The sequence below is a fragment of the Anguilla anguilla genome, chromosome 2 (assembly GCF_013347855.1).
Source record: "Anguilla anguilla isolate fAngAng1 chromosome 2, fAngAng1.pri, whole genome shotgun sequence".
NCBI classification, from domain to species: Eukaryota; Metazoa; Chordata; class Actinopteri; order Anguilliformes; family Anguillidae; genus Anguilla; species Anguilla anguilla.
In genome coordinates, this window is record NC_049202.1 from 11,551,987 (window position 1) to 11,576,042 (window position 24,056).

Genomic DNA, 24,056 nt, shown 5'->3' on the forward strand with positions numbered 1-24,056 from the left:
ACTTTTGGAATAATTTGTATTGTTTTCTGTGTAGTGTTTGATGCGACTCAAAATCCATCAATTGCATTTGCGGATTTCTTTTTTTTATGAACAAATGAACATTGAATAAAGTGAAAAAAACAAAAGAGCTCATGATTTCATTGTTTTTATTGCCTTGAGTACGTGTTTTTTAATAACTTTTGTAAATGTAATTGTTCCATGCTAAACATGCATATCTTGTCAATATGATGTGTTTATAATTCATTCTTCAGATCTTTGGTTTTGGGTGATTTGCTAGGAAGGAGAATGGCAGATGTGGAAAAAGACTCAATGCTAAACACAATTTAGAACCACTAAGACGTGAATAATTTACTTTTGTCATAATATTTCCTTAAATGGTAGGTATAATGTAATAATGGTTTTGTAAATGTTAGGGCTTACATGTCATATTAAACCATATATTTACTGGTAGCATTTAATGAGATTAGCATGGGATTTCAGAAGATCATTTTCCTTTGGGTATGTAATAAGAAGGGTTGTCTTGAATCTGCGAAGTCCTAGCCTAGGGGTCTGTTTTGCCTGAGACAAGAACCAGATACAGCTGCATCAAATTTTATTTTCTCATATAAATAGTAATCCTTTTGCAATCAGACAAAATAAAAAAGTGGCCGAAAAATATTTCATTGTACAGTAATTGCACATTATTCTTGCATGGATAAACCGAAATTCAAAAAGTAATTTTGTTGGCCTACAGCAAATTAGCAGCAAACCATTTATTTTCTTCTTTTCTTCATTTTCTTGAGAAAATGTTTGGACTCCTCAGAGAGGATGGCTCAGCTGTTAGTCCACACACATTGGTATTACCCAGGGCTGTCTGAGACATCTGTGAAATGGACTAGAGAATGGTCAGTTATGTTTTGCTCTGTAGCTCAATATATTCTTCTGAGAAAGCAGTTTTCCTCGCGGTAAGTCCCTTGATATGTTGGGACTGAGGGTTGCTGATTTCATCTTACACACTTAAATCATATTTTGAATGTCCAAGCAGTGAGCTGTTCTTGTTAGTTACTAAAATGAATGCTTATGTTCTGATGCATGTACATTACATTACATTGCAGACATTTAGCAGACACCCTTATCCAGAGCAACTTACACATCTTTTTTAGCAGGATCCATTTATATAGCTGGATATATGCTGAAACAATTAACGTTAAGTACGTTAATTCATATTAAGTACCTTTCTCAAGGGTACAACGACAGTATCCTACGTGGGAACTTTTGGGTTAAATGGCCAGTTCCCTAACCATAACACTACACTGCCCCCCTATAAGAAATTCTCATATTGGGTTTGAACACGGATCTTTAGGTTTGCAAGCCTAAATGCATGCATTTGTGTGTGTGTGTGTGTGTGTGAGCGCGCAGGTTTTTGTGTGCAACATCATAGTTCAATGGAACAGCTATTTCACACATTTTTTTATTTTTTACTTTACAGGTCCAGAGTTGAGCTATACAAATTAATTCCCAAAAAAAAAAGACCAACAGATGAAGTAATTAACATGCACAGTACAAGGCTGGTGCAATGTTCAACTGTCCAGACACTCCCCAACAAGAAGCCATGACCAATGAATTTATCTGACCTCTCCCTGAGCACTGTTTGCTTGAATGCATAAACTAATGATTACCCAACTGCATGATTTGCTTGGCTTTTTTGGATTTTTTTTTCTCTCAGAGAGTCTGGCTCAATATGGAAATTAGTCTGTTAGAGCTCTTTAATAAATGTCACCTGGGGTAGAGTCTTAAGAGGAGAAGCATTCCCAGGAAGTCTTCAGCTGAGAGAAAGCACAAGTCTACACAAACTGTGGATTTAAATGCCAAAGTTGTCTAAAGTAGGCACTGTTCTGTATTACCCAAGTCGTCTAAACAGTGTTAAACAGTATGACAAGTTTCAGTGGAAAGTTCCTGTAGGTTTATGCCCAGTATGGTGTTACTAAAGTGAAGTCATTGACTGTTTCACGTTTAGAAAAATATCAATCAAAACCACAATAAGGACCCATTTTAATTCGGCACTATGTAGGCCATAGAGGGTAACATATTCTTACGGAAACAAACACCATAAGAAACACATTTGAATGTGAATGACAGGATAAGACTCCATTTATCTTTTTGACTTGTATAATCTGATTCACCCTCGCTTTTGCTGCTGATTTCAAATTCAGCTGTCAGCTTGGAGATGTCGAGCGAGAATGAATTAATTTTGTCAGAGTGACCTAAGCCGTTTTGTATTGACGGCGTCTTTCCTGGAGGAGAATCTGCGGTAAATATAGAATTTAAATTGTATGCTGAGGTGTGAGCTTTGCAGACCGAGCTGTAACCCATTGCGCTTGCAGTTGAAAAGGTTATAACCTACCCAGTCTGTGGTGGTGTTAACAGCTGGATATGAATTCCTGTCCTGTAGATTTAAGATATACTTTTATTGAACCTCATGGGGTAATTTGTCCTCTGGATTTGACACATCCCAGTTACTTAGGAGCAGTGGGCAGCCACAGTGCAGCGCCAGGGACCAACTCCAGTTCTGAGGTCAGTGCCTTGGCCATGGGCAACTGCAGGAGCGCACCTAACATGCATGTCTTTGAGTGTGGGAGGAAACGGAGTACCCGGAGTACACCCACGCGAACACGGGGAGAACATGCAAACTCCACGCAGAGAGGATCCGGTAGGAAGGATATACAAGCTTCTAAGTGTAAACTTGGGAGCTGTGCAGGGAGTATTTATGCATCCATTTGTAAACCGTGTTACATTTTGTCCTATGTGTCCGTCGCCATCATCATGTTACGAAGCCTCTGAGGGTGCTTGTCCAAGCTGTAGAATGTGTTCCTGATGGGCCTGCATGGGTAGGAAGCCTCCACAGTCAGTCAGGGTTAAATTCAGGGGGTTCAGTCTGCCGTCCCATTCAGCAGGCAAAGATAAGATTAGGGCTGTCATCTGATCAAAAAACAAGATCATTCTTTTCATATTACTTGAATTATTTTGTATATTGAATGTTGTCATTTTTCAGCACTGTTCCATCTGTTTTTTTGTTCCTATTAAATGCCTTAAGTTCCAAAACAGAGACATTCAATTTGGAATCAGAGATTTTATTGCTGAGAGGATGGCACATTTTGAAAAAAGTGGAATATTTCACAGTAGAAATGTCACTCATTTTTATTTTGCTAACCAGCAGTGGTGAGTGAGTGCTTGGCTCAAGAAAACAAGGTGAAAGGTCAAATTTGCCCTTATATGAACAATAATGGAGGCAGTAGACTGTTTATCTGTCGGATATATCTTGCAACCAAAAACAACTTTTGAATTTCTTTGAAGACGTTTGTACTTTGTGCTGAAACTGAAATGGGCTCCCAATCACTGTATAATGATGTTGGATGTTTATGATTTCATTATTTGCAGTTGTCTAAAAACAGATCTGTTGCCTGTATTTCTCCGTGGTGAACACATTATGTGCTTAATGTGGATAAAAATAAACCAGATTAACGTCCTTCAAAAATGTTTTGTTCGACTAATGCATTAGTTGATTATGGCTGTGTAACGACTAACATATTAATATGTTATGTATATCATTAGAGCCATAATATAGCTCACTGGACAGTACCCTTGTTTAGAAATTGTCCCTACGTATAGAATTTATTTTGGTCGATAGATATTACATATTACTTGTGCAAGGGTAGATCCACATGTGAATGGTTTATCAGAATTGTTCATTATGTGACTCTTTTGGTGGAGAGAAGATTAGTGGGTCAATGCAAATGGTCCGAATGATTAGACACTGCAGATCTCTCAAATCTACCCTGAGCGTCCAGCATGCCTTCATAGATCTATTGGCATTTCTCCATTCTTACACCTCCTGCGGCAGTTCTGGTGCTATTAGTTAACCACTTGCTTCTGAATGATTTCATTTTCAGTTTGTTACATGGAGGATTTGAAAAGGAATCTGTCAGAATCAGCAGGGCTGTTGGTTTTATATTTTTTTTTTGCATGGAGACAAGTTGCAGGGAAAGGATGGAAACAAAAAAACTCTTATTTCAATTAGTTGCCATGGCGACATGCTCACACAGCAGTCGGTCCTCTGGTGGGTTGATGGATGAAAGGGTTGAGGTGCCCTTTGACAAACATGAGATCAAGCTCACCACGGCTGTCTGACCAACCAAGCCCGGCGTGACACACAGACCTCCTCGTGGGGGTCCCCCCCCGGATGCCACGCGTCAGTTTTCTCTGAAATTAATTGCCTGTTTTGGCTACCGCATTGTTTTCATCTCTTTTTGTTTGGCGGTGGGAGGGGAGGGGAGGGGGGTGGTGGTGGGGAGTTTATGGGGAGCAGCAGTCCACAGTCGCTTCAGGGAAGTCACGGGCACCAGTTCTGCCTCCTGTCAGCTGTAAAAGACGGTGATACCGTGGTAGTGCCGCCCTCATATTTTTAGAGGAAGATGAGGAGGGAGAGATGAAGTGCTGTGGGTGTTTTAACCCTTGTCAGAGAGGCGTAATGCGGATCGCATCTCAGGAGAGGAAACACCTTAGGCTTTTTCGTTCAGCAGCTGTGCATTTGAGGAAGTGCAGGGAGGCTAATGTTTGTATGCAAATGTCACATTGGAACGGTCGGGGTCTGATAAAATCTGATAGCGTTCGCAAATAGCCCCAGAGCTCCCCGGAAGAAACCTCCATTCGCGAGCCGTTTCCTCCGCTGCTATTTGAATGTTACCTGGTAACCAACAGGCTGGCTGGTTCTGCAGAATGCGATGCAATTAAAAATAAAATCTCTGTGGCAGCGTTGCTTTTCATCTGGAGGGGACTGGCTGGCCCTGTTCACGCTGTGGAACGCTGAATTTAGTTTAAATGTATTCTCTAACCGTCACAGCGTAAACCTGAAGCTTCCCATTCAGACTTTTTGATCACTAAAATAAGAGAATGTGAAGAGGTAAAGGGGAGGTATTTCGGTTTTCAAAAAATATCTCCACTCAATTAAAGGGCTGAACTTGAAGGAGAATTATTGTGTTTCTTTCTGAAATGGTTTTATTTTTATTCTGACTCTTTTTGTACAGCTTGATGGCTGTGGCCTGATGGATTTTAAGATAAAATCTTTACTCTGATAGAGGGCACTTATAATTAATCTTAATTATTTGAACATAATTACAATTATTTGAACATTCAGTTGTTGTAGATGAAGGTTATTTGGGTTATTATTATTTTTTTCAAAGGACAATATCCTTTGTTTTGCAATGGTAAATTCTGTTTTTCATTTCTGTTTCATTGATTGATACCATAAACACAACAATTGTATTTCCAAAGCAACTGACAAGTAATTAGTGCAAAGCTGAAGCAGCAGCATAAAATAAAAGAACAGTTAATACTTATAACTGCAGTCTTCTTTGTCAAGACTGTTTAGGTGATGATGGAAATTTCTGTAATGTTAGACCTGCTGCTTCTTCCCTCCATGGTCAATGCATAGTTACAGAAAATGAATTGAATTTTCTACTATTATTTTACTGAAAAATGAATGGCAACTGCTTCAGCATGGGAAGGGTTGTGCACTTATTTACAAACACAAACCACAGCTCAGTGAATTGGCACTTCCAGCATAACGGCATCTGCATGCACAGCCCCTCTCTCTTCTTTTATTGGTTAGAACATTTGGGCAGTGCACATAATTTCACTTGTTTTATGCCTGTTGGTGTGCCGACGTGTGGCGCTGTAAAGTATTTCATTCATTGTTTGCCATTTGCATTCAGTAACATTCCAACTGTCAGTTCCTCGTACATTCTTCAATGTCTCTGGGCTCATTGGAAAGTAGGAGCCCTAAGTTATATACTGTATCTATTGCAAGGGCCTCAGTTGACAGAGGAGGTCCCTGGAATGGTACAATACAGGCATTTAACAGACTTACACAACACAACTGGACATATACTGAAGCAATGCAGGTTAAGTACCCTTGCTCAAGGGTACAACGGCAGTGTCCTAACTGGGAATCAAACCTCTGACCTTTAGGTTACAAGACTAGCTCCTTACCCATTATACTACACTGCCGCCCGGTACATTGGAGCTTTGCTGATAGTAGTACCATCAGCTTTAATCAGGCGTTAGGATTAAAGTGGATGGTACCACCAGATGCAATTTTTTGTTTGGTTTAGTGCAGTGAAATGATTCTTAATGAAAGCTCCCTGATCTTTGAACTTGTGTTTGCAAAATGCCAGTAATATAATGCCATGTAAGGTAAAGTTTAACAGAAGCGTGAAGATCTTTGGCCCCAGCCCATTAGAAATAGGTGGCGGTTAGGGATTTCTTCGGCGTCATTGAAGGAATCGTACAGAACATCTGGTAATTATCTTTTCTTTTCCATTACCTGGCATTTTCCTTTAATTTTCAAGTAATATAAACAAAAAGTATTATTAGCCAGAATAATTGCTTTTCCACAAAGAGAAGCTGGATCCTTGCCTGCCACGAGTAATGAATTGGCAGATGCATTTGAGAAGTTTTTTCTTTCACTGCAGAAAGAGACAGAACTGTCTCCTCTCGTCCTTTTATGAGATTCAGTTAAAGGTTTTTCCTCACAGCCCCCGCTCATATACGTATCCAGATCCAAGCTGTGCTGTTTCTGATATTGGTAGGAGAGGCAAGGGGGAAGAAATGTCGTCTTTCACATGGACAGCGCTTCGAACAATGAGGTCTGACACATTTATCTTGGACACAGTTGTGGCTCTTGCTTGTCCCATTGAGATGTGGCATTGGAGTGGGTTCAGTAGCCAGAGAGCGTGTGCTTATTGCTATGATCCCATTGTGTTTTTATTTATTGCCTAAAACCTGTGGAGTACGTGCGGACATGTGCACTGGGGATTTAAAAATACAATTTAGCTTGTAAATTGAAAAAGGGAGTGAGAAGGCTGTGGGACGCTTGTGCTGGAGATACAGAGGACATCGTGTGATGTGCCACGGTCTCGTGTCTAAAGCCTGAGGGCACTACTACTGACTGTGGCTGCAGGTCTTCTGCTTGCTCCCTCTCACCCGATATGAAATTGGATGATATAGGGATATTGGGATATAGGAGTTGACTGCTGTGATTATTTGTGCTTACGAAAATACGGATGGGAATTCCCAGTTTGGCAAAACATTCAACAGATTAGAGAGAGTCGGACAGGGCAATGTAATGCTAAAATATACTCTGCCACTGTGGGACACGTAGTTTTATTATTTAATAAAACCTTTTAATTTCATTATTGACTCCACAATAGAAATCAGTTGGAAACCTTCATGCGGTTCATAAAGTTATAAAATATTTTTATAAAATGAATATGCAAAAAATAATGGTTTTTATTGAGGTGTACCCGGCAGTCAATCGCAGATATTGATGCACTAAATCTTTGGCTGGGAGTCTGGAAGCAGGGTGCATCTGACCGTAGGACAGGTTGTTGACCCCTCTGGGCATCATCAGTGGGGGCCGGAGATGAATAAAAGCATAGATTAAAAGCTGAATTGGATGTAGAAATGTGGAGGTGGGGGGTTGCTGGATACTGCTGGTACAAATTGAGTAGAGGTGAGTGGCATTTTCACCAATAAAGCACATATTCATAGATTTAGTCCCTATGGTTTCCATTTGTCGACCGATTTATACTCATTTGTTTTTTTCTTGTACAAAACCACAGGTACATTTTTGTTTGGGAGATAATATATTCTCATAATCTTGATTTGGATATATTTTATGGTTAAATAATATTTTAACTCATCTTCCCCCTGTGGGATCTGTTGAAACCAATGGTTTGAAAATAATAAACCGTCTTTCCTTTGCCATTATTATTGCCGCACAGTTATTATCCCTCTGTCTGAAGGCAAAACAGCCGTGTATTGTTTTGATTCTGAGCTACTGCTGGTTCGTTTTGTTCTCCTCCATCATTTGTAAAGAAATTCATTTTAGCTTCCTCAAAACCACGGGAGAAGAATGAGCATGCCTGAAAGAAATCCAAAGAGAACGGCTTTCCCGCTGGTAATGCATTATGTAAGAAGCAAAAGACAGGGCTTTAAAGCTAATGGAATTGGTAAACCCAGGAAGTACGATATTTTTGACGATTCTGTTAAAAGCCGCCATTTTATATTTTATACACCGTACTGAATTATTGTGTTCCTTCACTTGATGCTCTGCCGATTAAAGGACAGCCATTTCCGAAGTCATTATTTGTGTTTCGTCTGACATCTGTTATATAGAATTCTATGCAGCCTGACCTTCCCTTAGTGCATATCTTAGAATCCAGGAGAGCCAAGAACTTAGGAATTATTAAGGTATTCAGTCATGCGCAAAGCAGAGTGTAGAAGGGGCTGCTTTTGCATTGACTTGCGCTGTGACTCTGTTTTGTTCTGATAGCGTTTCTCGAAGCAGACTTATTGGATTTATTTATTTTTCAGCCCTGGCTAACTTACATTTGATGTTGTTGCCAAGAGATTTGTGTGGCTATGGTATGCGTTCGGCACACAGTTTTAATGCAGTTTGAGGCAAAGGGGGAAAGATAAGAGCTTGTTTGATTTAGCAAATGCGAGCAGGGAATGAAAGCTGTGGTGATATTAAAGGTTTGGAGGGGAAAAAATACAATCTTGTGTGTTCTGTTCCCCTTTGTGTAGTGGTGTTTGGAAGATGTGTTTGATCCTGGGGAAGTCCCCCCCCCCACCCCCCCTTGCAACCCTCTGGCTTTGCCTGTCTGACTGCTGGTCCTCCCTAGAGGCATTACAGGAACCCACAGCACCTATTTGAAATTCCATCTCCTCTTTTCTTTTCTCCTGTTATGAGGTGATGTATCTGACAAAAAATATCTCTGGCCACTTGCTGCTTGGCTCAGCTGCCGCATCATGTCAACGACAGAGATGATCTCTTTTTAGAGCTTAAATATGTGCGTGACTGTTGATTTCCGTCATTTCTATGTTTGAAAAATGAATGAGAAAACAACACTTGTGATTTGCACAATGAGATTTAATTATGGTGCATACCGGCATATTTTCATTTGCCAATTCCATTAGCAAGAAGAATTTAACTGATACTCCTGGTTATATATGTCTCTAGTATTATCTGTATTTGTGGGTTATCATGAAGGCAAGATATTAAATATTAGTGTTACGTATCTCTTACCTTGGGATAGTATCTTATTCAATAGAGAAATCTGAGATAACCTGAGAATATATGTAAACATTGATGGCTAGTGTGATGGGTCGGTCCATGCTTTAAATGCATGTAACTGGGTTCTTAGCAGGTGTCATGTTCAGGATGCAGAATACCTTTCACTTCATTTGATATTCAAATGAGTGTCCTCAAATTGCTAAACCACATTCTGATTTGAAAACTGAAATAATGACCATCAATGATCTAATTGAAGCCATTGAGTCATTCAATGCCAGCAGTGTTGATACTTTCTCAGTTTTAAGAGATTAGTAAATAATATAATACACAGCATAAATTCAGAAACAACAACTGGACAATTGATCAACAGAAGGTCAAAACTATTGTGCATAGATTGCAATATAGTTATATAGGCATAGGTTATGTAGTTTAGTGGCTGTAAACAAGTTTTGTGAGTTATGAATAAGAACACTTCCAAACATTTGGCTGTTGAAAGGTGAAGGCCATTCCTGTTTGCAATTGCACTCATTGGTGCATAAAACCGTCCTTTTTATAAAAATGAATAAAAATAACTTGTATATGGTTCTTCGGATTGTCAAATCTGTCGTTTGCCCTAAAACATTTTGTGATGTTGCACTCCATGGCTAAATGCGCTGGATGCATTGAGCGACTTGAAGTCACTGTTTGAAGTAATGCATTAGTCTTTGATGCAGACTGCACAATGCAGGCTTATGTAAAGACGGAGACTCAACCTGACTTACCATTAAAATGGCATAAGCAGTTTATTGGCTGTCCCTTTTAGGTAAACAGTTTTATTGGTCTATAGTGCTGCCATGTCCCCAGATGAAGCTGTATTTCTGAAGGCTAATGGCATATTAAAAAAGACATGAGCTTCAGCATTTGTCAAGGCTTATTTTTGGGGGGAAATAAGGTACTTGAAAGATGAATCGAGGCCATTGGAAGAAGGAAATTTTTTTTTTTTTTTTTTTTGTCATGCTTCGTCCAAACAAATCAGACATACCCCCGATTGAATAATGTTAAATGTTTAAACAGTATTCCTTTACTTTAAAAAGTATTGCTTTTTGACAGAAATTGGCCTAAATAAGAACCATCACAGTTTCTGAAAACAGTTTTAAGTCTATTCATATATATTTATTTAATTTCTTGAGTCTGAATTTATAAAGCTTAGCATACTTAGCTAAGTGTAATTTGGTGGATGGATGTATCTGAGGAGAGATGTCTCTGATGATCAATGTTTTTGCTTTGAAAGAAGTGCTCTGGGTTCATCTGCTTTTCCTATAGAGCCGCGAGGGTCTGTGGCATTAGTTGCCAACCCCCCACTCGTTTGTTATTGCAGGTGTCATTAGCATGCTCAGAGGTCTCATGTTACTTTTTATGCAGTGGTTAACCTTAGACCCGGCTACACGGCACAACTTAAAGGCTGTGTATCAGCACAAGAGCGAAATTCAGCGGGGAACATTGCCTACTCCTCTTGCATTATTTATATGTACTGAAAAGATGAATCTTAGATGGAGAGATGTCTATTCATTTTTGCTGGGGGGGATCAGTTAGTTGAGTTAATAAATGTGGGGGTTTCGAGAAGTGTGTCATTTGCTATCGAGACGAAGACACTGACGTTCCTTGTGTGAGCTCACATGTCCCTCTTGCTTACAGCTTCATTGTATATTCATTTGAAATGAATGCACACAACGGCATTCTGTCAGCACGGCGAGGAAACTGGTTTCCTGTGATGCCATTGCCATTTGTTCTTGCTCATTGTGGAAAGGGCCTACGCTCAAAAATATCCCTTTAATGGAGGATTCTCATGAGAATGGTATGGTTCTTTTGTGATAGAGACAATGGTCTTTTTGTTCCTTCCTCTATATGACAGAGCACAAACACCATGGTGATATACAAAAATCACACTGATCTGGGATCAGCAAAAGATGCTAAAAAGCCCCTTAGTTTGATAGAGAGGGCTGGGCTGAACAAAATGTTTACATTTAGGTCACAATTCACCCCAAATAACAAACTGTTATTGAATGAATTAATGGCAAATGCATGCTGGGATGCTTGGTTCGTCAGTGTTTTGGTGAGTTAGAGTTCCTTCCTTGGGTAGGGGGTTTTCTGTGCTGTGCTGCCAGGGTAATTAACATTAGGTATCCTGTTCAGCATCTCTTTTGCTCGGCTACAATCAGAGGCGAATGGCCATTAGCATCATTAAAAGTGCTCTTATCAAACACTGGGCTCCGTGTGCTGATGCATTTCATAATTATCAGACTGTTTTCAGGGAGACAGAATTTCCCGTAACCCTTTCAGTTCAGTTGCACAGAAAACAATGTGCAATTTAACAATGAGTATATTTGGGCCGTAGTGGACTCATATACTATAAACCCTGTTAGATAATTTTTCACAATGAAATATTTGGAACAAGTGTCTTCCTGACATGTAAATCACTCATTTGATATTTACACAAACATATTTGTAGGCCCTGGTGCAGGAGTCAAGTAGCCTGGAGGGAGTGGCTACAGTACAACTGTTAACACATGGGTGTAATCATACATAAAAGGCTATGGGGCTGCAAATGGGATTTGATTCTAACATACCAGCGCATGGGATTAGTGCCCAGTTAGTACCCTTTCAGTTCAAAATCGTGAAACGCCATTTGTAGAGATTTCCAGATAAGGGTTGTTTGTAGTTTTTTATCCAGCTGTGCACAGCTGGAGTTGGCCTGCAGGGTTTACATGTCTTGTGAAGGAACAAGGGCTTGTCTCTGGTTCCTTTCCATGTTGGTGAGTAATCAGTCCTGAGCTGTTTGCCTGATGGGACTGAGGTTCGCTCCACTTTGCACTGCGTGCTCTCCGGTGATGACTTTAATCATGAGCCTGCTGGGCCCTTCATTCTCTTTTTTAATTGAAAATTGGGAGGCGACATATGGAAGGTGTATGGTGTAAAAACCTTGCATTTCTCCATTACTTAAAGAGTCATCCAAAAGTTATTCCCAATACATTGCCATCTGCTGTGAAAATGAGGAATTATTTTCCATTCCCGCTATCCATTTTCCACTTAAATTCCACTTAAACAGCACTTAAATTCTCATCAATAGCCCTTTGCCTATTGACACATCACAATTTATTAATGTCAAAGTGACTGAAGCTGGACAGACTTTTGATAGTGAGGAGGTGTTTTGCTCTTACACTGTCTAGGCCTGTCTGTGCATCTTGGTTTCACATGTGTAGCGTCTCATCTGCCCCTCTGCGATGCAGACCACGGTCGGGCTTTGGATTTCACTATGTTGGTTCTCAGTGCTGCTGCTCATATTTTCATCTCTTTTCTGTATAACCTTCTTCCCTTGGCTTTGAAAACCTCACACTTCTATGCCTTTTATGTCACTGATTGTTCTTAATACATATTTTTGTGTCTGAAATCTTTGTGTAAAGCACTTCGGGCTGCATGTTTTGCATGAAAGGTGCCATACAAATAAAGTTTATTATTATCACTGTTGCTAAATAAGTGACCTCATACTGGCGAAGACAGCAGAACGGGTACACTTGCACAGTTGTCCCTTGGTGATGACTGCACTGACATGTGAAACAGTGGGCCTCCCCTGCTCTCTTCCTGCCTCCTTAAAGAGCTACCCACTCTAACCCGCATGCAGGGCAGTCCCCCAGAAGGCATTGCCTTTAATTTTCCACCGATGTACTTTTTTGTCTCTTCAATTGAGCACCTTTGATTTGTGTACAATATGTCCTTTATTTTGAATGGTATTAAACAGCAAATTTTCAAATCACTGGAGATTTTGGGCAAAAGCAGTGCATTAAAAAAGATAAGAAATTAAGTACTGCAGACGGTAAAATGAATTTAACTGAAAAGTCTGTTGGATTACTGTGACAGAAAAGCAATGTTATGGCAAGTAATCCTGAAGTAATTTGTGTCATTCTGACACGCATAACATAACGAGTGAGGAATCTTTGCTGTAGAGAGACCTGATTTAAAATTGGGCATTTTTTTCTGTTAACAGAAACAAGGTGTGTAATGTTTTATTCTTCTTTAATAATTTTACAACATATGCATGTGTGTGCACACACATACTCACACATGCACACACAAATGCACACACACACTCACACACACAAAAGAAAGCCCTGTGATCCTGGGAAAAGCAGTCAAACAATTACGCAATTAAACAAAAAACCATTTGACACAGAATTTGATATGTTATTATTTTAATGACTACTTTAATTTAATAAATGAAATCAGCTGAATTCCCTTACTCTTTTCTCACTGGAGAATATACAGTAAGTGGTCGTTCTGTGTTTGACCACTTACTGCATATTCTCCTGTGGGAAAAGAGTACGAGAATTAAGCTGGTCAGATTGCAACCATACGCCCGACTGTTATCATTATTTCCTGTTATAGTTGTACTGCTCTCTACTATGTGTTTTGAATGTTATTCTGTATGCTTTGGAAGAGGCTGTACTATTGAGGGGGAGCTGTCACATTGTGATCAAGATAACAACATCTGTAGTTTCTACTATAATATATAAGGGCTTCACAGAGATGAAAAAACTTTGTAAACCTCGCTCAAAAACATCGTATAAAGGTTGATTTGATGTTTTAGTGACAGAACCTTGTGTTCTGTCACTAAAGCTTTGATATAATATTATACTTGTGAACTGTACTGAACTCGCTGACTGTTTGGCCATGGTTGCCCGGTTACTTGATTTGCATTAATACTTTAGCGAAGCAGTTGTTACCATGTAGCCTTTGTAGCTGTTGTGAAATAAGCAGAACAAACCGCTTGGTATTTTTCGTTGTGGATCCATTGCAAATTGTTCCAAAACAAAAAATCATACACCAATGCTAAAACATTCCTAAAACATTTTACTATCAAATTGCTTCAAATGTAAGTCTGACTTTAAGTTGCTCTCATTTCAGATAAGTGGTAAGATGGCATCTGAACCTTTGTTGGTGTTTTGAATATTCATCAGTCGGGAACACAAGTGGTAACAGCTGTGAACTTCTCCTTACTTTGTGGGTTTGGGCCAGGATCGTTATTGGCTTAGTAAACATGTTTATCAGCTGAAGGTATGGTATTGTGTCCATAATTCAGCTAGTTCAGTAAATTTAATTTTTATTTCTAAAAGCCTTTTTAGAGAGACACTGTCACAGATGCTTTGCAGAAAAACAGGAAATAGGAAATGTTTGGCAGGACCGGGTTGAACCCCGACCAAAATCCAGCAACTGAGGTTAAAGCTCTCAAATGGAAAGAAAAAAACACTTAAATCATGATGAGATATGTATAATAGATTCAAATGAAAACTCTGTGCAGGAATGACAGAAGCAACTTTCCGAAAACTCCCTGCCTCATTGTTAAGAAATTAGGATATTGTAACATTTTAGAATATATGGGCAAGTGTACAAATTGCTACTTTCAGATATTGTACTCTTATTATAAAAACACATTGCTATGAAATATATCATTACATTTTCCAAAAAAAGTCATATTTGCATATTTCATATTTACAATATAAGGCAGTGTAATACACTTCTATAATGGCAGATTTCCCAGTCTGCATGTCTGCATGAATTTTACATGAAGGAAAGACAACATTGATATTTGACATCAATCAATATTCACAGTACATTTCAGATTCATGATAATTTATTCAGTTGTTATGCTTATGCACTGTATCAGGGAGAGTTGTTTTCCTTTTTTTCTCTGTACAAGTGCCTATTATTTCTCAATCAACAACTCATTACAAGCCAGACAAACACCAAAGCTGTCAGTCAAATATGTATCATAACTCATACCGTGGGTTGTCAGTGCTTCATCTATTTAAACAATTAGGTTCTCTTGTTAAATATGAATCCTAAAATGAAGCTAAAACTTTTAATAAGGTTCTAAAATTGGTCTAATTTCTCATTACCTCTTCACCTGCCATCCTTACTGTAAATTGATGACTAAGTGGCTCCTAAACATGGGGTGATGTTCAGAAGAAAATTATCAATTTAATTTATGTATATACTGTATATTGGTTTGCTTGCCATATATATTGGTTTAATATGCATATGTATTGGTTTGTCATTTACCCCTACTGGATATCAAACAAATATATATATATGTGAAGCAAACCAATATACATGACAATCAAACCAATGGATGCACTAATGACAAACCAATAAATGCGTAAATGACAAACCAATAGATACGCATATCTAACCAATATATGTGCCAAGCAACCCAATACATTTGTACACCAATTGCAGTATTTTATTCTATTTATTTTAAATAATTTTAATTAATTTTAAATAATTAAATTTATTTTTAATATCAAATATCTGAAATTGCATAATATCATCATAACTGTCTCTGTACAATGTGTGGAGACACTCCTTGTCAACTGGCCAAGTATCCTGTGCTTTAGCGGAAACCATAACTAAACTAATGATCTGCTCATTTGGAAATTGTCCATTGGGGTCTAATAAGTCAGGCTGACTGATGGAGATGTGATGGATTCTGATGGACAAATTAACATTTTATTCAAAGTGGACTCATTTCATCTACCTCCAAGATCCCTTTTTTAGGCCTGTATCTGAAGAACAAAATGAATGCAACAGAACTGTATGATTGATTTCTGAAGTAATTTAATGGTTATTCCTTTTGATTTTTGAGTCACAGACAAGAACAAATTAAACTACTTCCAATTCCAGTCTCAAGTATACAGTGGGCTTACACAGTGGGCTTACACACATTTTTCTCCTGTGATTTTTTGAGAGAGGTCTTCCTTAGTAAGCTTCATTAATTCATTTTCTGTATTTGTCCAACTGTTCCACTCGTTGAAGAAAATAAAATTCAAACTGAGGACAGGTGGAAGTGGGAGTGAAGGCCTGTTTTGTTTTTGTTCACTGCCAATGTGAACACCATTGGTCCCCTATGGGCTGGCTTATGAATGCCAACCGGGATGGCAATTGGGTCTTGATGTCTTCTGTACACGTTCAGCTTTTCTAACATAGTGGTTCTCAAATGTAGTTCGTGGACCCCTTTTGGTCTGCAAGAACCCCCTGGAGTTTAGACCCCACTTGATTAGCTAGTCTCTGATGGACTTCCTTAACATGTAAGTAAGTGGAAAAGAGAACTACTGCTGTTATAATGCGTTGACCACTTACTGACCTAGGCACTGGTTATTGGCTTGAGAGTTAGATTATGAGAGCCGTTCTTTCCCTTGTTCTGTGCAACACAGAAGGACTGAGAACAAGAAAAGGCAATGCAAGTTTGATTAGGTTAGAGAAACCTGTGGACGTCATTGTGATCACAAGTTTTTTTTGCGTCATTATCTTAGTCTGTGTGATATTCTGTAGCACACAGAGAGGTGTCAACCACAGCATTCATAAAAGTACATTCTTTCTGTCGTTTTTAAAACAGATTTTGTAATATTTCATTAATGTCCTTCAAATCAGATGAACTTACTGCAAGGCAACAAATCATGAGTCAGAATTTTTTTACTCTGCAGATTTGAAGTGTGAAGTGTGGTAGTTTTCTGTTAAAATTAACGTTTGGACTTACCCTTGCTGGACATGGATGAATAGAAAACTACAGGACCGCCTGTGGACCTGGCCAGAAGTAGTAGTTTCATTTGTGTGCTTGTTAAACCTATAATCAGAAAGTGTTGTGACTGGTGGATAAGCATAATGAAAGCTGTGAACTTGTCTCTAAGCGCCCTGGACAAAAATGTCACATCTGAGGCTGTTCTGTGCTGCAGTTAGCCCTCTTGTGATGCTTTGATATTGATCCAAAGCTTCTCTGTTCTCCTAGATATCTACCCAGTTGAGAACATAAGAGCTGTTGAAGGAGAAAAAAAATAAAAACTGTCTAAAATTACTGCACAGGGTTAATTAAATCAGAGAACATTGTCTGGCCCTGGCTTTCATGTCAAGCTAAGTGATATAACTATTATTACTATAATTTTGAGTATCTAAGGGAAACAGTGATCCCCAACACATTGACATCATCTGAAATGAGGAAGTGCGTATGTTCTTCTGCTAGTACAGTATGTTTCCCCCTCTCAGCAGGACATTAACTCCTGTGTGAGGTCAAACAGAAACATTTTATGAGCATTCATTTAGCTTTTCCCTTCTGTCTGTCAGAAGAGTTTTTTAAAAATATAATAACAGGACTCTAATAACTCCCAGGAGTTTGAGAAAAAGCGACACTCCCAGGGAGTTTTCTTTCTTGGGTGGAGTGGAGGAGTTGGAGGGTTAGGGTTCAGAGCCATCTGAAAACCATTAACCCCGTGGTGATCCTGCTTCCTCTCGCTGCATCTGAAAGCCTGCGGTCCGCGGGATGTTCACATGGCGCTGTGGGAAGGCTGCCATGTCGGGCGGCGGCGGGGCGTCTCCAAACGGCAGTCTTGGCGGCTTCATTCCGGGCGGGCTGACGAGCGCGAGGGAAGGGCCGCCCTTTGTGGACGAATCGATATCTGTCGCCCGAGCCTCGACACTGCAGCTGCGGGGTTTGGAAGCTGAGGCTGGTGTGTAATTGCAGTGGCAGGAACTGGAACAGTGACAGCTCTTCAGCCTGTGACCAAAGTGAACCAGTTTGTTACTCTCCCGCTCTGAAATGCACAGGGGCACAGTGAATCCTTTAGATATAACAGCTGGCATGACATGCAAGCAACAGATTCAGTACTAACAGTACTCATTTTCGCATTGCATAGCATAGCGTAACAACATGTTTTTTAGTACAAGTGGAGCTTTCTGTGTTTTGCATTTCATTCTAAATTTAAGAGAGAAAGTTCTGTGTTTAAATGCAGACTTGTCTGCTGAAGTATTTATATTTGCTGTGTACTGACTGTACACCATCTCTGTCATTACCTCTTCGTTTTGTTGTTACTAGCTTTTTGCCTGCAAGTTTAATTCCACAAAGAGCGCCTGATACTTAATTCATGTGATGTAATAGCAGTAATAGCTGTTATCCTGAGATTATGTAAGAATGATATAAAAAGTCAATTTCACTCAAGAAAGGCCACATTTTTTGCCATACATAATTATGCAGCAGTCCAAGACAGTAGTGGAATATGTCAATCCCTAGATTTCAGCATAATTGATATCTGAGCTGTTTCAAAATACGCCCTTTCCATGGTTACAGTTGCTGAGCCTTAATTAAACCACAGGGGATTAACCTAATTCAAAGAAGAGGAACACAGAGACCACAGTGGTATTACAGCATGAAAGGTTACCTGGGAAACTGCTATCTTGACTGACTGACAATCTGTTGTAGTAGCTTCAAACTGACATCATATAAAAGGGGCCAAATCAAACCATGGGGTTACATATAAGGAACTATGTCAGGCTGGCTGTCATTATTTTTGTATGTCAGATGCCAATATAAACCATTCAATGGGGAACATAATTAAAAATGGCATAATTAACCATACTTTGTAATTACCAAAATCACATTCACTGTTAATTCACTCTTAATTTAAAGCCATTATTCAGTTATGTTTGTTACAGATATTCCTTTACTTCAGAGAACAGAACAAATATGTTGTAGAAAACAAATATATGTTAAGCTGTCCTAGCATCTGTCTTGTACACAACCACTGCAGCAACTGTTGTGATTCCTCCAAGTTTTTTTGTGTCTATATGTATATATATATACACCAAAATTATTTTTGGTTGAGAAGAATTCAGTTAATAAATGCACATTTAATGCTTAACCTACCACAGTATGAACATTTTTATGTTATAAACATAAACATTTCTACCTATAATAACATAAAAGATGAGTATTGCTTACTTGAAAATATAATCTTAGGAATGATTTTACTCAAAATAGCATCCTTTACATTTAATTACAGTTAAACCAATTATTTTAGACCAGCTGATCATACTGTAGTCAGGGAAACGGGTTTCTCTCTAATTGCAATGAGTTCTTCCTGTAGTTGTGGTGCAGTTTATTTTGCTTGACACCACATGATATTTGTCTTCTACCTCTGATGTTATCCTTCTTCTTCCTGGTCTTCTGTTAACATTGCTGCCCATCACCTGGACCATTCTGAGTGTGTACTGAACACTGCACCTGGAAATCTTAAGCTCATTTGAAATTTCGCTGGGAATAACCCTGCCACAGTATGTTTACTTGACTCCCCACATCGAAGCCTAACTCCTTCTTCTTTGGTATATTTATTGCACCTCTAGTGCCTATTTTACTTACACAGCAGGCCAATGGTATTAGGGTAACTTTGGTAGATAAGATTTCAGTCAATTTAACTACCACTCTACCTCCTTCCGGCCCCTCCTCATCTCACTTTGTAAAATGATTGGATTGACTTCCAATAATTTGTTTAACTGTAATCAAAGCCAAGTCGTGGCATAGATTGTTTTAAAGTAAAACTCATCTTTTTTGTTATTATAGGTAGAAATTAGACAAAAAAATGTTTGTACTTTGGTTTGTTATTCAATAAATACTCATAAATTAACTGAATTCTTCTCTACCTAAAGAAATAAAAAAACACAGGTGGCCCGATACTTTTGGCCTGTATTGTATATACACAGTATATATTCATTCTAAATTTATTGTTTACATATATATTACTTTTTGAAGTCAGGGCACACTGACCTGATATTGTCCCAATATTCCTGAAAAAATGAAACTCTACGGAAAGCAGCCATCCTGGGTTCCTCTGTACCGAGTGGGTAAAGAAATAAACATGTTTACTCAACTCTGTTCACACATGATACTCTACAAACAAATGCAGTGTCTACAAGAGGGAAGGCAAACTTATGCTGCTGCTTCTAGAATTTAGCCGCATCCGTTTGGACAGTCATGGTGCCATTCATTTATTATAATTGGGTTTAATGAAATAATAGCATTATGTAAAATATGAGTATTACCATCAAAATTTCACTTTGAGTATGCTTGTATGAGCTCTATAAATAAGCTTTGATTGACATTTGTAAGAGCCTGCTAATTTAATTTGAACGAATGCTGAAAGAGTGGCCTGTGGCTCTTGTAGTTTTTTCCACTGATTATCCTGCTCTCTGGTTGGGTCAGAATTCAAACTGCCTTCAGTAATAACTGACAAAAATTGCACATGTAGGTTTGTGGGGTACAGCTGCATGCTATTTCCATCCAGAACCAATTGGCACACCTGGCGTATTTTTTGAGCCAGCCGACTCATCGCCTATGATTGGCGGGAAGTTTACTGGGCTTTACATCCTCCCGAAAAAGCATTTGCCTGAGCATTTGTCTGTCATGGACATTTGACATTTTAATACCATTTTTCATGCCCAGGTAATGTATTAGCCACCACCAACACTAGCAACTAGGCCTAAATATTTTATTTATTTATTTTTTTGCCTGTGAAGTGATTTAATTGGAATTCCGTTAAAAATGAACCACTTTCAAGTAATCTTTTTCCACCGAATAGTAACAGTGGGACTGGGTTTAATATTGGAATTCTTTTAATCAACAGAAACAGCTGTGTCATTAGTGTGATTCAACTGCTGATAATTGGCTGGTTTTTTTTTTTTCTCATTCTGCTTTAGCTGAAGCTGTATGGGGGCTTCTGAAGGATGGGATTTTTTTGTTTGCCATTTGTTGTAATTTTTCTCCTCTCCCTGGTAGTACAGATGGCAAATTGGCATTGGGTGAAGGGGCTGGGAGGCTGATGACTACTATGCAGCGACTTTAATGGGAACCACTTAAACTCTATACTTTTGTACTTTTCCCAGAATACATGAGAGGTTTCTGACATTTACTGATAATTATTTTGATCTTCTTGCGTCTTGCTATTGTGGAAACAGTGTGTCATTTCCACCTTCCCTTGAGAAAAGAAGAAAAAAATAGAGGGATGGAAGGAAGGAGGGAGGGAGGGACTGAGAGAGATAGAGAGAGGGAGCGAAAATGAGTGAGCAGCGGTTCGGGTGTCAGAGGGACTAGGCCTTTTTTGATAAGCATCATTTAAAAAACCGACGCTGTGTAAACATTAAGCTTCATTTGTAAAAAGGAAATGTGGTGAACACCCAGACTCAAGACTGAACTGTAGTGTTCAGGGTTCTGCTTTATGCTGCAAGGCCACATCGACAAAATGGTTTCTGTGGCATAGTGCTTTCAGTTCACATTATTTGAGTCAGTAGAATCCCAACACTTTCTGTCTCACTTTCTGAGCATCTTGTGTTTATAAAGCAATTTTTACCATAGCTGAAAGGTTGAATCGCTGCACAAGGGAAATGGTTTAGCGCTGCTGATGAAGGGGTTCTGGGAAGCCGACCTCAGATCAAAGCCATTGCATTTTCAGTAAGTGTTCACACTCCTTTTCCATTGTTAGGCCTCAGTCAAAAAAGAAAACGTTGTCTGCCTTCGTAGACAAAGGGAGTTTAATCAGGTATTTCTGTGACCTTAACAAATCTGCAGCAGCGCAGTCTAAAATGTGTCATTCTCCGGAAACAAAAAAGGAGGCCAAGTTCCACGCCACTGAAATTGATTTGCACCCTTTTTGTTTGGTGAAAATATACCACAGAATTATTGGGTAAGATTATCTCTACTCTTGTTTTGGAACACTCGCCTGACTCTTTGCACCACACCAGTCAACGGAGCCTGCGAGCTGCTTGCCCGATTTATTGGGGTCACTCGTGCAACTCCAGCAGTTAAGCATTAATAATAAAGGCTTAATGAGAACTAGAGATTAGGAAGGCTGCCATCAAGTAGTTTCCTTTATGACTGCTGTCATTTAAGTCCATTTCAGCCATATCCCTTGCTTTTGAACTGTTTCAGTGAAGCACAGGTTTATTCAGAATGTGATTACTCTGTGCAAATCTATTGTACAACTGATAAAATCTATTGAGCCAAAGCAATGTGCTGTTGTGTTTACGACCTTGAGTCTTTGGCATTGTACTTCATCTCTGTTATTAAAATGGAGAGAAGACTATGATGATTCACATGAGGGCTGAATTATGTTTAGCAGGCCTATTTCTTGGAGCTGCGTCAGGGATATATTTCCAGTCCACAGTGTACACTGAGGGAGGATGTGTCCATTGAGGTTCAGTGGACTCTCTGGGTAAAATGTTGAGTTCAGGGGGAATAATTGGTATTCGTTTCACCAGGGAAGAAAGGCAGATCCACGCGGGCTACCGTTATCGGACTACAAGCGGATTTTTTCAGCGTGCGTTTGTGATGTCTCATTGAGCAGGACATTCGAATTCAGCTTCTCACCTCCCATGAAAAGTCCCACGGTGCATACACATTAATAAATAATGTTCAGAAATGATGTTTGCATTACATCCCACGGTCCTTGATCAATTCATTGGAGTCCCCTCATTGCAGATTTATCCAAAGTGGCTGAATGCCCAAGAGAGTTGTGCACTTCCACAAATAGGATTACCATCAAAATTTACATTTGAGTATGCGTGTGTGAGCTCTATAAATACGTTTTGATAGGCTTATATAAGAGCCTGCTAATTTCTGTTTAACGAGTGCTGAAAGTGTGGCCTATAGCTCTCATGCCTCAGTTTTTTTGGCATGCAGAATTTTTAATGGTCCTCAAGCTGTATCACTGATCATCCTGCTCCCTGATTGGGTTAGAATTTAAACTGCCTTCAAGAAACAAATACATCCCGAGCTCACATAATAAAATGCTTGTCTTTTGCTGGATTGCTCCCCTAAGAGCAAGATGTTATTGATCTAGAAAGAAATGCTGCAATGATCAAAAGTGAATCATTTAAACCAGGGTTGTTTAGAATTCCTCAACTCATTTTCTGTAATTCTTGATATCGTAATCACTTCCAAGTAAGAGTGTCCCAGATGGCCCACAGGAGTTACCAGTGGTTTAGATTGTTCTCTGTTCCTAGAAGAGCCAGCTTTCTGTATTAACTAGGACAACAAAGGGCTCTGATGTCTAGAGTACAATGCCCCCATGGTCTGGTCTCAATTTAAAGTCGAGTTAAGATTCTGCTCATAAATCAATGCTGACAGTGTGCTTTTTAGTGTTGTCTTTGTGCAGCTTTGACATGTTCCTAATCTGTGCTCATATAAATATCCCACCCTAAGGGGGTAGATGTGGGTGTGGAGTGGTCACTGAAGACAGCGTTCATCGCACAAGAAGATTAAGAAAATACAGAAGGAATCTTTTGGAGTAAACACTGTGGCATGTATGATGAAAGATTATGCAAATATTGCCATTTTGCCCTCATTCTGCGCAGGTCTAAAGGGGATATCTGTGCTGTTTCATCTAAAAGTAATTTAGGATTTTCCTCATAGCAGTGCTAATATCCTCATTAATGTATATTGGAATAATGCTGTGAAATGACAGTTATTTCAGGCTTTTGTTATTCGGGTTAAATTTCCTCATCTTTTACGTGGATAATGATCCATTCAGGGCAAGCAGTATAATACCACGTAAAGCAAAGTAAAATGTCGGTTCTAGGTCTTCAAAAAGATGGAAGAAATGAGTGGTCAGGTCATTGACGTGCTGTGTTTAGTTTGGCATACTGTGCACATTTTGCTAATCACGATTATGGAAGAAATGGTGACAGACCCTGAAAGGAAGTATAACAATGGGGAAGGTGTTTGGACCTGCTAAAGATTTATAAATGAGCCTTATAAGGGCCACAGACTGCTCAGTGCATCCAAGTAAATAAATTCCCTGTATTTTCATTTTAAAATATTCATTGACTTGTTTTCATGCGGGGGCAATTAGATATATACCTTGAATAATAAATGAACAATAAATGTAAGATGAACAGCTGATCATTTTCAAAGAAGAGCCCATGGTGCTCTCTAAGATAAGCCCACAGATTCCTGGGAGAATGTGGTGATCCTTGGCTGTCAATTAGAAGGATGTTAGGTTTATAAATGACTGACTGAACCTTTCATCCAAGTGTTCAACCTGGACTATTTCAGTAGCAGCCCTGCTTCTTCAGCTCGCCTCACTTCAAAATG

General features: G+C 39.1%; 1 protein-coding gene across 2 annotated transcripts in view; it reads left to right on the plus strand.

Moving 5' to 3' along the window:
* Nucleotides 1-24,056, plus strand: part of prkg1b (protein kinase cGMP-dependent 1b) — a 120,776-nt gene that overhangs the window by 47,760 nt on the left and 48,960 nt on the right. The gene's annotated exons all lie outside the window — the stretch shown is intronic.